This window comes from Magnolia sinica, chromosome 18 (assembly GCF_029962835.1).
Source record: "Magnolia sinica isolate HGM2019 chromosome 18, MsV1, whole genome shotgun sequence".
NCBI lineage: Eukaryota > Viridiplantae > Streptophyta > Magnoliopsida > Magnoliales > Magnoliaceae > Magnolia > Magnolia sinica.
In genome coordinates, this window is record NC_080590.1 from 69,367,782 (window position 1) to 69,380,916 (window position 13,135).

The 13,135-nt window shown below is 36.3% G+C and overlaps 1 long non-coding RNA gene across 1 annotated transcript; it reads right to left on the minus strand.

Moving 5' to 3' along the window:
- Window positions 1–1,376: 1,376 nt before the first annotated feature.
- LOC131233014 (uncharacterized) lies at window positions 1,377–12,478 on the minus strand. Its single transcript, XR_009165024.1, has 3 exons — window positions 12,136–12,478; window positions 8,653–8,706; window positions 1,377–1,490 (listed from the first exon to the last, which is right to left on the minus strand). It is a non-coding gene; the product is annotated as an uncharacterized LOC131233014 (long non-coding RNA).
- Window positions 12,479–13,135: the final 657 nt, after the last annotated feature.

A 13,135-nucleotide genomic window follows, 5' to 3' on the forward strand; every position in this document is an offset into this window, starting at 1 on the left:
TATCCCACATGAGCACACGATATGTGGAGGATTAATGTATGATTGGACCACGTCACTCATGCATCTTGCATTTTGTGATGGTGATACTGACGCCCTAGCGACATCAAGGCCGTAGCCTCTACAGTCATGTCGTGGATGGCCAAATAAGACACCAAAAATCTGTTACTATCATCGGGCAGCCATAAATGGCCCTGGGTGAAAATTCCTAAACCCTCTTAGTACTAGAGGACGCCCCAACATCGAGACCGAGTGGATATATATGAACGCATGAGGGCCGTATACCAGTAGGCCGCGTCTCTCACTGTGTCGTGGTCGGTTGGGAAGGGGTGTGGCCTTACCCGCCTAAGAGAGTAGGTATAGCTAGGCTGAGTCTGACCAGCTCCTAAATGTGTTCGCTATCGATGAGCCGAGCCGATATTGGTACGCGGGAAGTGAGGTCTCTTCCACTTACCCAATTGTATTGTGCTCTTAATGGGGCGGCAAGCTAGCGTAGAGTGTACTAGACCCCGGTGATGATCTCAGAGATGTACAGTACTGATACGTGAACTTATTGAGTAGGAGTTGCATATTCATTCATTCATCCATTCACTATCCACTCGGGCTGGTGGTGCGCAACTATTTATTACGTGTACCTTCGCAATGGTCAGGATTTCGGTTGGGGTGCATGACTAACCTGAGATCAGGAGTTTACCACATTAAGTTTGACTATTTAAATTTAGGTATGGGACTGGTTTAGATAGAAGTCCCTTGTGGTAGATTCCGTAGCCTATGATACTACGTACTATCATCCCGACTTCACACTCTAGCATAGTCATTCCATTCATACCGCATATTGCATTACATCTGTGGCATATGACATTTTGGTCTATTATGTTTCTGCATGGCCTAGCACTACCAAAAAAAGAGGTAAAGGCTACAGATAAAATTCGTAGCCATAGACCTATGGCTACGGTTTTAGTCCGTAGCTAGTCCGTAACACGACCGTCGTCGTAGGTGCCGTAACAATAGGTCTGGAACCTATGGCTACGGATTTAATCCGTAGCTATAGGTTAAACAGCTACAGATATAATTCGTAACAATTATATCTATAGCGAAAACTTCAAACAGCTACGGATATTATTTATAGCTGAAAGTCCGTAGCAATATGCCAAAATTGAAAAGGCTACACCTGTCTGATTAATGGCTACGGTCAATAGCCATAGTTATATTGTACACTGAAAAATTAAATCCTTTGTTCATTCAATTACCACCTGTATAATCATTCATTCATTCAATTACAATCATTCATTTAATCAATTACATCATTCATTCATTCAATTACAATCCTTCATTCAATCAATTACAATTACAATCCTTCATTCAATCAATTACAATTACAATCAATTATAGTTACAATTACAATAATGCTGAAAATACAAATCTTTGGCTTCATTAGAGAAATGTGCTTGACTTCACCCTGAAATTTCAACAGCTTCGTATATTCCATCATCCTACAAACAGCGTGTCATTCATAAATTAGAATGCCTATTGGGGAAAGGAAAGACAGTGAAAGAACTGCATCACGTATAACCACTTTTTTTTCTTAATGAATTTAAAAAAAAAAACTCAAAAAGGAATGAAATTGACACAAAAGAAATGGTCTCACCATATGATTATAGGTTTTGGTTTTGGTTTTGGTTTTGGTTATAGGTTTAAGTTAAGGTTAGGCTATAGGTTATAATTAAGTTTAGGTTATAAGTTAAGGTTTAGGTTATAGGTTTTGGTTTAGGTTTAGGTTAAGGTTTAGGTTTAGGTTATAGGTTATAGCTTTTGGGAACTTGATTATAGGTTAAGGTTTAGGTTTAGGAAATCGGGTTCGGGTTCGGGATCGAGTTTAGGTTTGGGTTTTCAAGTTTAGGTTTAGGTTAAGGAGTTGAGATTAGGATTAGGTGTAGGTTTTGGTTTAAGGATTTGAGAATACATTTAGGTTTTAAGTTTGGGTTTAAGTTAAAGGTTTACGGAAAGGTTATAAGTTTAGGTTAGGTTTAGGTTTAGGCTTAAGTTTAGGTTATAGGTTATAGCTTTAGGGAATTGAGAATGGGTTATGGTTTAGGTTTAGGAAATCGGGTTCAGGTTCGGGATTGGGCTTAAGTTTGGGTTTTCAAATTTAGGTTTAGGTTTAGGTTAGGGAGTTGAGATTAGGATTAGGTGTAGGTTTAGGTTTAAGGATTTGAGAATACATTTAGGTTTTAAGTTTAGGTTTAAGTTAAAGGTTTAGGGAAAGGTTATAAGTTTAGGTTAGGTTTAGGTTTAGGTTTAAGTTTAGGTTATAGGTTATATCTTTAGGGAATTGAGAATGGGTTATGGTTTAGGTTTAGGAAATCGGGTTCAGGTTCGGGATTGGGTTTATGTTTAGGTTTTCAAGTTTAGGTTTTGGTTTAGGTTAGGGAGTTGAGATTAGGATTAGGTGTAAGTTTAGGTTTAGGGAATTGAGTTTAGGTTATAGGTTTAGGGAGAGGTTAGGTTTAGGTTATAGGTTTTGGGATTTGGGAATAGTTTTAGGTTATAAGTATAGGTTTAGGTTAGGTTATGGGTTAAGGTTTAGGGATTTGAGTTTAGGTTATAGGATTAGGTTACGGTTTAGGTTTAGGTTATAGGTTTTGGGATTTGAGAATGGGTTCGAGTTTAGGTTATAGGTTTTGGTTTTGGTTTAGGTTATAGGTTTTGGTTTAGGTTATAGGTTTTTAGATTTGAGAATGGGTTCGGGTTTAGGTTATAGGTTTTGGTTTTGGTTTAGGTTATAGGTTTTGATTTAGGTTATAGATTATGGGTTTATGTTAAGGTTTAGGTTTAGGTTATAGGTTTTGGGATTTGAGAATGAATTTAAGTTTAGGTTATAGGTATTGGTTTTGGTTTAGGTTATAGGTTTTGGTTTAGGTGATAGGTTATAGGTTTAGGTTAAGGTTTAGGTTTAGGTTATAGGTTTTGGGATTTGAGAATGGGTTCGGGTTTAGGTTATAGGTTTTGGTTTTGGTTTAGGTTATAGGTTTTGGGATTTGAGAATGGGTTCGGGTTTAGGTTATAAGTTTTGGTTTTGGTTTAGGTTTAGGTTATAGGTTTTTGGATTTGAGAATGGGTTATGGTTTAGGTTTAGGAAATCGGGTTCAGGTTTGGGATTGGGTTTAAGTTTGGGTTTTCAAGTTTATGTTTAGGTTTAGGTTAGGGAGTTGAGATTAGGATTAGGTGTAGGTTTAGCTTTTGGGAATTGAGTTTAGCTTATAGGTTTAGGGAAAGGTTAGGTTTAGGTTATAGGTTAAGGTTTAGGGATTTGAGTTTAGGCTATAGGTTTAGGTTTAGGTCTAGGTTTAGGTTTAGGGAATTGAGTTTAGGTTATAGGTTTAGGGAAAGGTTAGGTTTAGGTTATAGGTTTTGGGATTTGAGAATAGTTTTAGGTTATAAGTATAGGTTTAGGTTAGGTTATAAGTTAAGGTTTAGGGATTTGAGTTTAGGTTATAGGATTAGGTTTAGGTTTAGGTTTAGGGATTTGAGTTTAGGTTATAGGTTTAGGTTTAGGTTATAGGTTTAGGTTTAGGTTTTAGGTTTAGGGACTTGAGAATGGGTTCGGGTTTAGGTTATAGGTTTTGGTTTTGGTTTAGGTTATAGGTTTTGGGATTTGAGAATGGGTTCGGGTTTAGGTTATACATTTTGGTTTTGGTTTATGTTATAGGTTTTGATTTAGGTTATAGGTTAATAGTTTAGGTTAAGGTTTAGGTTTAGGTTATAGGTTTTTGGATTTGAGAATGGATTCGGGTTTAGGTTATAGGTTTTGGCTTTGGTTTAGGTTATAGGTTTTAAGTTTAGGTTTAGGTTTAGGTTTAGGTTTAGGTTATAGGATTTGAGAATGGGTTCGGGTTTAGGATATAGGTTTTGGTTTTGGTTTAGGTTATATGTTTTGAATTAGGTTATAGGTTATAGGTTTAGGTTTTAGGTTTTGGTTTTGGTTTTGATTTAGGTTATAGGTTATAGGTTTAGGTTAAGGTTTAGGGAAAGGTAATAGGTTTTGATTTATGTTATAGGTTATAGGTTTAGGTTTAGGTTTTAGGTTTAGGTTTTGGTTTTGATTTCGGTTATAGGTTATAGGTTTAGGTTAAGGTTTAGGTTTAGGTTTAGGTTTAGGTTATAGGTTTTGGAATTTGAGAATGGGTTCGGGTTTATGTTATAGGTTTTGGTTTTGGTTTAGGTTATAGGTTTTGGGATTTGAGAATGGGTTCGGGTTTAAGTTATAAGTTTTGGTTTTGGTTTAGGTTTAGGTTATAGGTTTTTGGATTTGAGAATGGGTTATGGTTTAGGTTTAGGAAATCGGGTTCAGGTTCGGGATTGGGTTTAAGTTTGGGTTTTCAAGTTTATGTTTATGTTTAGGTTAGGGAGTTGAGATTAGGATTAGGTGTAGGTTTAGCTTTAGGGAATTGAGTTTAGGTTATAGGTTTAGGGAAAGGTTAGGTTTAGGTTATAGGTTTTGGAATTTAGGAATAGTTTTAGGTTATAAGTATGGGTTTAGGTTAGGTTATAGGTTAAGTTTTAGGGATTTGAGTTTAGGCTATAGGTTTAGGTTTAGGTCTAGGTTTAGGTTTAGGGAATTGAGCTTAGGCTATAGGTTTAGGGAAAGGTTAGGTTTATGTTATAGGTTTTGGGATTTGAGAATAGTTTTAGGTTATAAGTATAGGTTTAGGTTAGGTTATAAGTTAAGGTTTAGGGATTTGAGTTTAGGTTATAGGATTAGGTTTAGGTTTAGGTTTAGGGATTTTAGTTTAGGTTATAGGTTTAGGTTTAGATTTTAGGTTTAGGGACTTGAGAATGGGTTCGGGTTTAGGATATAGGTTTTGGTTTTGGTTTTGGTTATAGGTTTTGGGATTTGAGAATGGGTTCGGGCTTAGGTTATGGGTTTTGGTTATAGGTTATAGGTTATAGGTTTTGGTGATAGGTTATAGGTTTAGGTTAAGGTTTAAGTTTAGGTTATAGGTTTTGGGATTTGAGAATGGGTTCGGGTTTAGGTTATAGGTTTTGGTTTTGGTTTAGGTTATAGGTTTTGGGATTTGAGAATGGGTTCGGGTTTAGGTTATAAGTTTTGGTTTTGGTTTAGGTTTAGGTTATAGGTTTTTGGATTTGAGAATGGGTTATGGTTTAGGTTTAGGAAATCGGGTTCAGGTTCGGGATTGGGTTTAAGTTTGGGTTTTCAAGTTTAGGTTTAGGTTTAGGTTAGGGAGTTGAGATTAGGATTAGGTGTAGGTTTAGCTTTAGGGAATTGAGTTTAGGTTATAGGTTTAGGGAAAGGTTAGGTTTAGGTTATAGGTTTTGGGATTTGGGAATAGTTTTAGGTTATAAGTATAAGTGTAGGTTAGGTTATAGGTTAAGGTTTAAGGATTTGAGTTTAGGCTATAGGTTTAGGTTTAGGTCCATGGTTTAGGTTTAGGGAATTGAGTTTAGGTTACAGGTTTAGGGAAAGGTTAGGTTTAGGTTATAGGTTATAGGATTTGAGAATGGGTTCGGGTTTAGGATATAGGTTTTGGTTTTGGTTTTGGTTATATGTTTTGATTTAGGTTATAGGTTATAGGTTTAGGTTTTAGGTTTTGGTTTTGGTTTTCATTTAGGTTATAGGTTATAGGTTTAGGTTAAGGTTTAGGGAAAGGTAATAGGTTTTGATTTATGTTATAGGTTATAGGTTTAGGTTTAGGTTTTAGGTTTAGGTTTTGGTTTTGATTTCGGTTATAGGTTATAGGTTTAGGTTAAGGTTTAGGTTTAGGTTTAGGTTTAGGTTATAGGTTTTGGAATTTGAGAATGGGTTCGGGTTTATGTTATAGGTTTTGGTTTTGGTTTAGGTTATAGGTTTTGGGATTTGAGAATGGGTTCGGGTTTAGGTTATAAGTTTTGGTTTTGGTTTAGGTTTAGGTTATAGGTTTTTGGATTTGAGAATGGGTTATGGTTTAGGTTTAGGAAATCGGGTTCAGGTTCGGGATTGGGTTTAAGTTTGGGTTTTCAAGTTTATGTTTATGTTTAGGTTAGGGAGTTGAGATTAGGATTAGGTGTAGGTTTAGCTTTAGGGAATTGAGTTTAGGTTATAGGTTTAGGGAAAGGTTAGGTTTAGGTTATAGGTTTTGGAATTTAGGAATAGTTTTAGGTTATAAGTATGGGTTTAGGTTAGGTTATAGGTTAAGTTTTAGGGATTTGAGTTTAGGCTATAGGTTTAGGTTTAGGTCTAGGTTTAGGTTTAGGGAATTGAGCTTAGGCTATAGGTTTAGGGAAAGGTTAGGTTTATGTTATAGGTTTTGGGATTTGAGAATAGTTTTAGGTTATAAGTATAGGTTTAGGTTAGGTTATAAGTTAAGGTTTAGGGATTTGAGTTTATGTTATAGGATTAGGTTTAGGTTTAGGTTTAGGGATTTTAGTTTAGGTTATAGGTTTAAGTTTAGATTTTAGGTTTTAGGGACTTGAGAATGGGTTCGGGTTTAGGATATAGGTTTTGGTTTTGGTTTAGGTTATAGGTTTTGGGATTTGAGAATGGGTTCGGGCTTAGGTTATAGGTTTTGGTTATAGGTTATAGGTTATAGGTTTTGGTGATAGGTTATAGGTTTAGGTTAAGGTTTAAGTTTAGGTTATAGGTTTTGGGATTTGAGAATGAGTTCGGGTTTAGGTTATAGGTTTTGGTTTTGGTTTAGATTATAGGTTTTGGGATTTGAGAATGGGTTCGGGTTTAGGTTATAAGTTTTGGTTTTGGTTTAGGTTTAGGTTATAGGTTTTTGGATTTGAGAATGGGTTATGGTTTAGGTTTAGGAAATCGGGTTCAGGTTCAGGATTGGGTTTAAGTTTGGGTTTTCAAGTTTAGGTTTAGGTTTAGGTTAGGGAGTTGAGATTAGGATTAGGTGTAGGTTTAGCTTTAGGGAATTGAGTTTAGGTTATAGGTTTAGGGAAAGGTTAGGTTTAGGTTATAGGTTTTGGGATTTGGGAATAGTTTTAGGTTATAAGTATAAGTGTAGGTTAGGTTATAGGTTAAGGTTTAAGGATTTGAGTTTAGGCTATAGGTTTAGGTTTAGGTCCATGGTTTAGGTTTAGGGAATTGAGTTTAGGTTACAGGTTTAGGGAAAGGTTAGGTTTAGGTTATAGGTTATAGGATTTGAGAATGGGTTCGGGTTTAGGATATAGGTTTTGGTTTTGGTTTTGGTTATATGTTTTGATTTAGGTTATAGGTTATAGGTTTAGGTTTTAGGTTTTGGTTTTGGTTTTCATTTAGGTTATAGGTTATAGGTTTAGGTTAAGGTTTAGGGAAAGGTAATAGGTTTTGATTTAGGTTATAGGTTTAGGTTTTGTTTTTGATTTGGGTTATAGGTTATAGGTTTAGGTTTAGGTTTAGGTTAAAGGTTTTGGGATTTGAGGTTTTGGGATTTGAGAATGGGTTCGGGTTTAGGTTATAAGTTTTGGTTTTGGTTTAGGTTTAGGTTATAGGTTTTTGGATTTGAGAATGGGTTATGGTTTAGGTTTAGGAAATTGGGTTCAGGTTCGGGATTGGGTTTAAGTTTGTGTTTTCAAGTTTATGTTTAGGTTTAGGTTAGGGAGTTGAGATTAAGATTAGGTGTAGGTTTAGCTTTAGGGAATTGAGTTTAGCTTATAGGGAAAGGTTAGGTTTGGGTTATAGGTTTTAGGATTTGGGAATAGTTTTAATTTATAAGTATAGGTTTAGGTTAAGTTATAGGTTAAAGTTTAGGGATTTGAGAATGGGTTCGGGTTTAGGTTATAGGTTTTGGTTTTGGTTTAGGTTATATGTTTTGGGATTTGATAATGGGTTTGGGTTTAGGTTATAGGTTTTGGTTTTGGTTTTGGTTTAGGTTATAGGTTAACGGTTTAGGTTAAGGTTTAGGTTTAGGTTATAGGTTTTTAGATTTGAGAATGGGTTCGGGTTTAGGCTATAGGTTTTGGTTTTGGTTTAGGTTATAGGTTTTGGTTTAGGTTATAGGTTATAGGAATTGAGAATGTGTTCGGGTTTAGGATTTAGGATATAGGTTTTGGTTTAGGTTAAGGGTATGGTCCCTGCAAATACAGATATAAACACGGCCATCCGGTACAAATGGCCAGGCCCTTCCAATGCTGTCCATAAAAAATGGACAGCTTCATCATGGTCATAACAACGGTTCCCTCCTTCCAGGGACCCCCGCTCATCCGAATAACTCTGACTCACATCCGGGTCTGCTCCATTAATTTCGAGCAAATACATAAACACGGCTTGTCCAAATGGCCAGGCCCCTCCAATGTTGTCCATAGGAAATGGACAGCTTCATCATGGTCATAACAGCGGTTCCCACCTTCCATGGACCCCCGCTCATTTGGATAGCTCCGACGCACTTCCAGGTCTGCTCCATTAATTTCGAGCAAATTTAATGGAGCAAATACATAACCACTTGGCCCCAAATACTTACTTTATGAAAGAAAATTTCTCCTTTTTTCTCAAATTTTCCATTTCGATCTTTTTTGGCCCAAATCCATGTCAATGCATGAGAATCATGTATAAACATAGATTTTAAGCAAAATACATGAGGGAAATTACAACATAGATATCATGCACACGATATCACATAATGTATTGTTTGATGAACTACACATGTACATTCTTGACAAGAGATGTACCAGATGCTTGAATCTGAAATATGCAGCTCCAACCCTCCCACATGCAACATCCACCTGAAAGAATGCGCATAACCGTCATGCTTGAGTAATAAATACAGGAATGTAAAAGTAAAACCATAAAACCAGAGATACTCACTGCATTTTTAGGATCTCCTCCATAGTTGACGATTCATTCTAAAGCCTTCTCCCTCCTCCTTTACTCAGGCTTGAGACCGACAATGCAAGGAGTTGCGTTGGCGGAGTTAAAAAATGGCTTAGGCTCCATTTGGTTTTCAAAAAAAAAAAATGTTTTCATAAATACTAATGTGATGACCAAATGGAGCCTAAGAGTATAAATACGTTCAGATATAAAGTACAAAATTCATTCAATATTAAAAAAAATAAAAAAACAAGTGCCAAATTAGTTCAAAATGCACACAACAAGTTCAAAATTAGTTCAAAATGCACACAACACATGTTCAATTAATATTATAACGACAACCACATTAGCTTTAGCTACCTAGATACAGATTATGGGCAGGTAGAAACCTGTAAGCTAGATACTCCCCAGGCCTAGCCCCACCAGCTAGCCAAGGGGTCAGGTCCATGACTAGTTTAGGCAGCTAAACAAGTACCCTGTCAGATATATGAGCTAAGTCAGGCTACATCAGCCATTTTTCCAAGCATTTATGACTACAATTGCTCAAGCCCAAACTACACCGATTTAGTTGCCAGGCCTGAAAACTAATGCTCATGCCTGACCCATTTAGGCTTAGCCCAAAGTGAGCTGGGCCGGGCCACCCCAGCACACTGTCACCCTTACACATAATGATGAGAAATAGTTACTGGGATGAGATATTTGCATGGACCATTCCATGACAAGAAATTGGAAGCTCCAACAAGAAGAAAGATATAGAATCAGGAACACCATGACAAGTCAAAATACAAAGTTCAGTTTTTTTTTTTTTTTTTTTAAAAACGGAAAATACAAGGTTCGGTAGCTTCAAAGATCATATCTTCTTTTATATTGCAGCCATCAGGCTACATCTCTTGGCATCATATCTCTTAAATTTATGTTTATTTAGCTGTAGTTTTCATCTCAAATCCGGAATGATGGATCTTATCCAAATACAAGATCAAAGGTTCGACATCTCAATTTTGGGAATTATCAAAATAGAAGTATTTTCTGTGTCTATTTATATCAAATATATAGGTTAACTTATCAACGCTGTGTTTGACATATTTTGTAGCAAAAGTTAACCTTTTCTCTCATATGAAAACATCTTATTCCATTATAAAGTTACCAACTTGATGAGAATCAATTTTTGAAAATTTTACTAAGTTTCCCTTTAGAAGTGTTCAAAACATCTTACAATTTACAAGTTCTAGTCCCACATTGAAAATGGATGAGGAAGGTAACACCCATTTAAAGGATTTCATTTCCATGAAATCATGTTCAAGAACACCAAATGAGAACAGTTACAAGGGGTGCTTCATGCCGCTCGTGCATGTGTGCCAAAGATTTGGCCCTTGGGCACAAAGCACTTGATGCAGCTTTCACTTCGCACACATGCATCATCTCAAGGTGCCCCTACTCCCAAGTGGTAGTTAGATGGTCTGTAGGGTGGTGTTGGTTATGTGGTCCTGAGGATGTGTTAAGATGACTGGATTGTTAGAACAGTTGCCTGGGTGAGAAGGGGGTGCCTTGAACAATCACATGACTACTAAGAACAGGCACAATACCTATTGCAAAAGACAATAAAACCTCTACATAAGGAAGGTCCATTGAACAATGATATAACTATTCAAAATAGGCACCGGATCCATTGCACACACCAAAACCTCTGTATAAGGAGGGTCCTATGAAGGATTTTGTACATTCCAGCATTTGGCTTTTCTCTACAACTTCTCTTTCACAAAACTCTATCTAGAAGCCTTCATTGTTCTTTATTTATTTCATTGTCTTTAATTTGTTATCTTGCCACTACAGAGGTAGGAAATGGACTTACAGATACAGCTTCTGTTTACATTCATTGTTAATAGGTATTTGGGGTCTCAATCAACCAACACTATTGAGTGGGAGATCAAAGACGGGTACCCTAAGCTTCATTGTATCCTAGGTATGGATTGCAGTAGCCTAGTTGCACACTCAGATTTTGTCCATAGTGGGGTCGATACTACGTTAAGGAAAGTGACTTCGTAACGCACCTTGAAAGCCACTTTCCTTGTCAAATTTCCATTCCCCTGCCTTATTTCACTTCAATATTCTAGAGATTTTGCAATATGGATCAGCTATGGTGCATACAACATGAGTCTTGCAACCGTGCCAGCAACTAGCTTGGTCAGCTTTACTAAAGAAATTGCCACGGGCCCAACCATGGTACATTTTTTATCCTCAAAATTTTAAAACTAAAAAAGAAAAAGAAAACAAACGGATAATTCAGAAAAAAAAATCAAATAAAATTGAATTGTCAAAAACATTGAATAGATGCATTGCAATAGAGCTCTTGGCAAAGGTAAGAGAATAATGGCACACTTGGTTGAGGGTTTGAGTACCCATAGGTGGTGAAATCCCACCATGGCATGAGTTTGTGGTGGTGTGTGTGCATGTGTTTAAAATAAATAAATAAATAAATAAAAACCATCCATATGCTATTACACAGTCTACCAATGCAAGGAATGTTGAAACCTAGAGCATGCCTTTCCTTCATCAAGTAGGATAGATGCCCAATTTATTTCAATCAACTAAACACATAATTGTTGTCCTAGACCCAATCACAATCATCCATTTTAGAGATAGATTACACCCTATGTAGCCATTGGAGGAGCAGTTGACCACTCTAACCTCTCCATTCATTTCTAATTTCAAACACAAACAACATGGCTAAAATAAAAATGTTTTTTTTAGATTAATTTACAAATAAGATTCTTCCATTTATTTAAAATTTATGAAATATTTTGTTCGGAAAAGAGGCAACATGTCCAGATTTGTCCATGAGGAGCTGCACTAGATCAAGTAACAAGAGAATGAAGTTCTGGAATACATGTCACATTGGGTTCCTATAGCTAGCAGTACCATTTAGAACTTTATAGGAATCATCCTTAGGAGAGACTCTCTGAATGATTGTACCAGGGATTTCTACCATACATGCAGCTACTACTGTTGATCCTAGAGAGCCTATCCAAAGGTTCATGCTAGATTTTACAAAGTGGGTGATGCGTTTTTGTATTTCTATGTCAAGCTCTTTGGTAACCATGATTCCTAGTAGTGATTCTCAGCATATTGCACATAAGAAATCCTTCCTATGCCAAGGAAGGTGTTATCCAAAACTAATCTTTGAATGGCTGATTCGTTCCCTCTCTCTGGATGTACATTTTCATTTCACAAATAAATAAAACAAAGAGTGCAGTCCCATGAGAAGAGCAAAGTAACATAAAGGACTATAAAAAAATCAACAAATATAAAGGCTTGAGATTACGGTCTTGGCATTAATTAAGATGTACTTGTGGCCAATCATGAACCAAACGACAATTCCCTTCTCTCGCTCGAGTTGTTGGAGCTTTTCTCCTAATTGAACCCAATAAAAAGCGGCTCCAAATATTAGTGAAGATCAATGCAAGGCTTTTAACAAATTAATAAGTTATAGACTTCAATATGCCTGAGAATTCAAAATAATCAATCAATATGACAATAAGATTTCTTACTAATCTAGATAAGCAGATTGTTACCTTAACTGGAGTAGCCCAAATTGCATAAAGTGCAAGACATTTCTCTTGAATTATGAGTATGCTAATAACATGTTCTTACTAAACTAGCTAAGTAGATTGTTATATTACCCAGAATAGCCAAAAGTTGCATAAAGTGTAAGACATTTTGTAAGTGCTATAGTTTATATCCCTGTCTGTTGTCAAATTTGTGGTGCCAAAATCACTGTTATATATAACTTGCATAAGTGAAGCTCTCTCAAGGATCAACATTCATAAACAAGCTAAGCTCACAACAAGCAAAGCTCACAAGTACAAGGATCAACAAGACAACACTCAAGCTGCAAGACTTCAAGAAGAGTACAAGGCAGTTTGTAAAGAACTCAAGACACTTTTAAGATTGAGCTACATCAAGATTTCAAGATTGAACTACATCAAGACTTCAAGGCTCATACTTCAAGGTCACTAGTTCCTAATGTTTCAATGTCCTTACTTCATGGTTGAGGTTTGACTGACCTTAGGTTGACCTTAGAAGTAGGTCACTTTGGATACATAAATCGAATGTTTATTTTACATAAGTTTGGTCTGTTCTTCGACTAGTCCTAGGCCTTCTTCGACTAGTCCTAGAGTTGCTTCGACCAGTCTAAGAAATTCCTCGATCAGTCGTGAGTTTGTTATAAATTTCGGATAAAATCTTTTAGACTTCGACTAGTCCAGGAATCTGTTCGACCAGTCGAAGGAACAGTGTCGACTACATCTTCGACCAGTCAAAAATCTTCGACTCAAAATCCAGCGATGT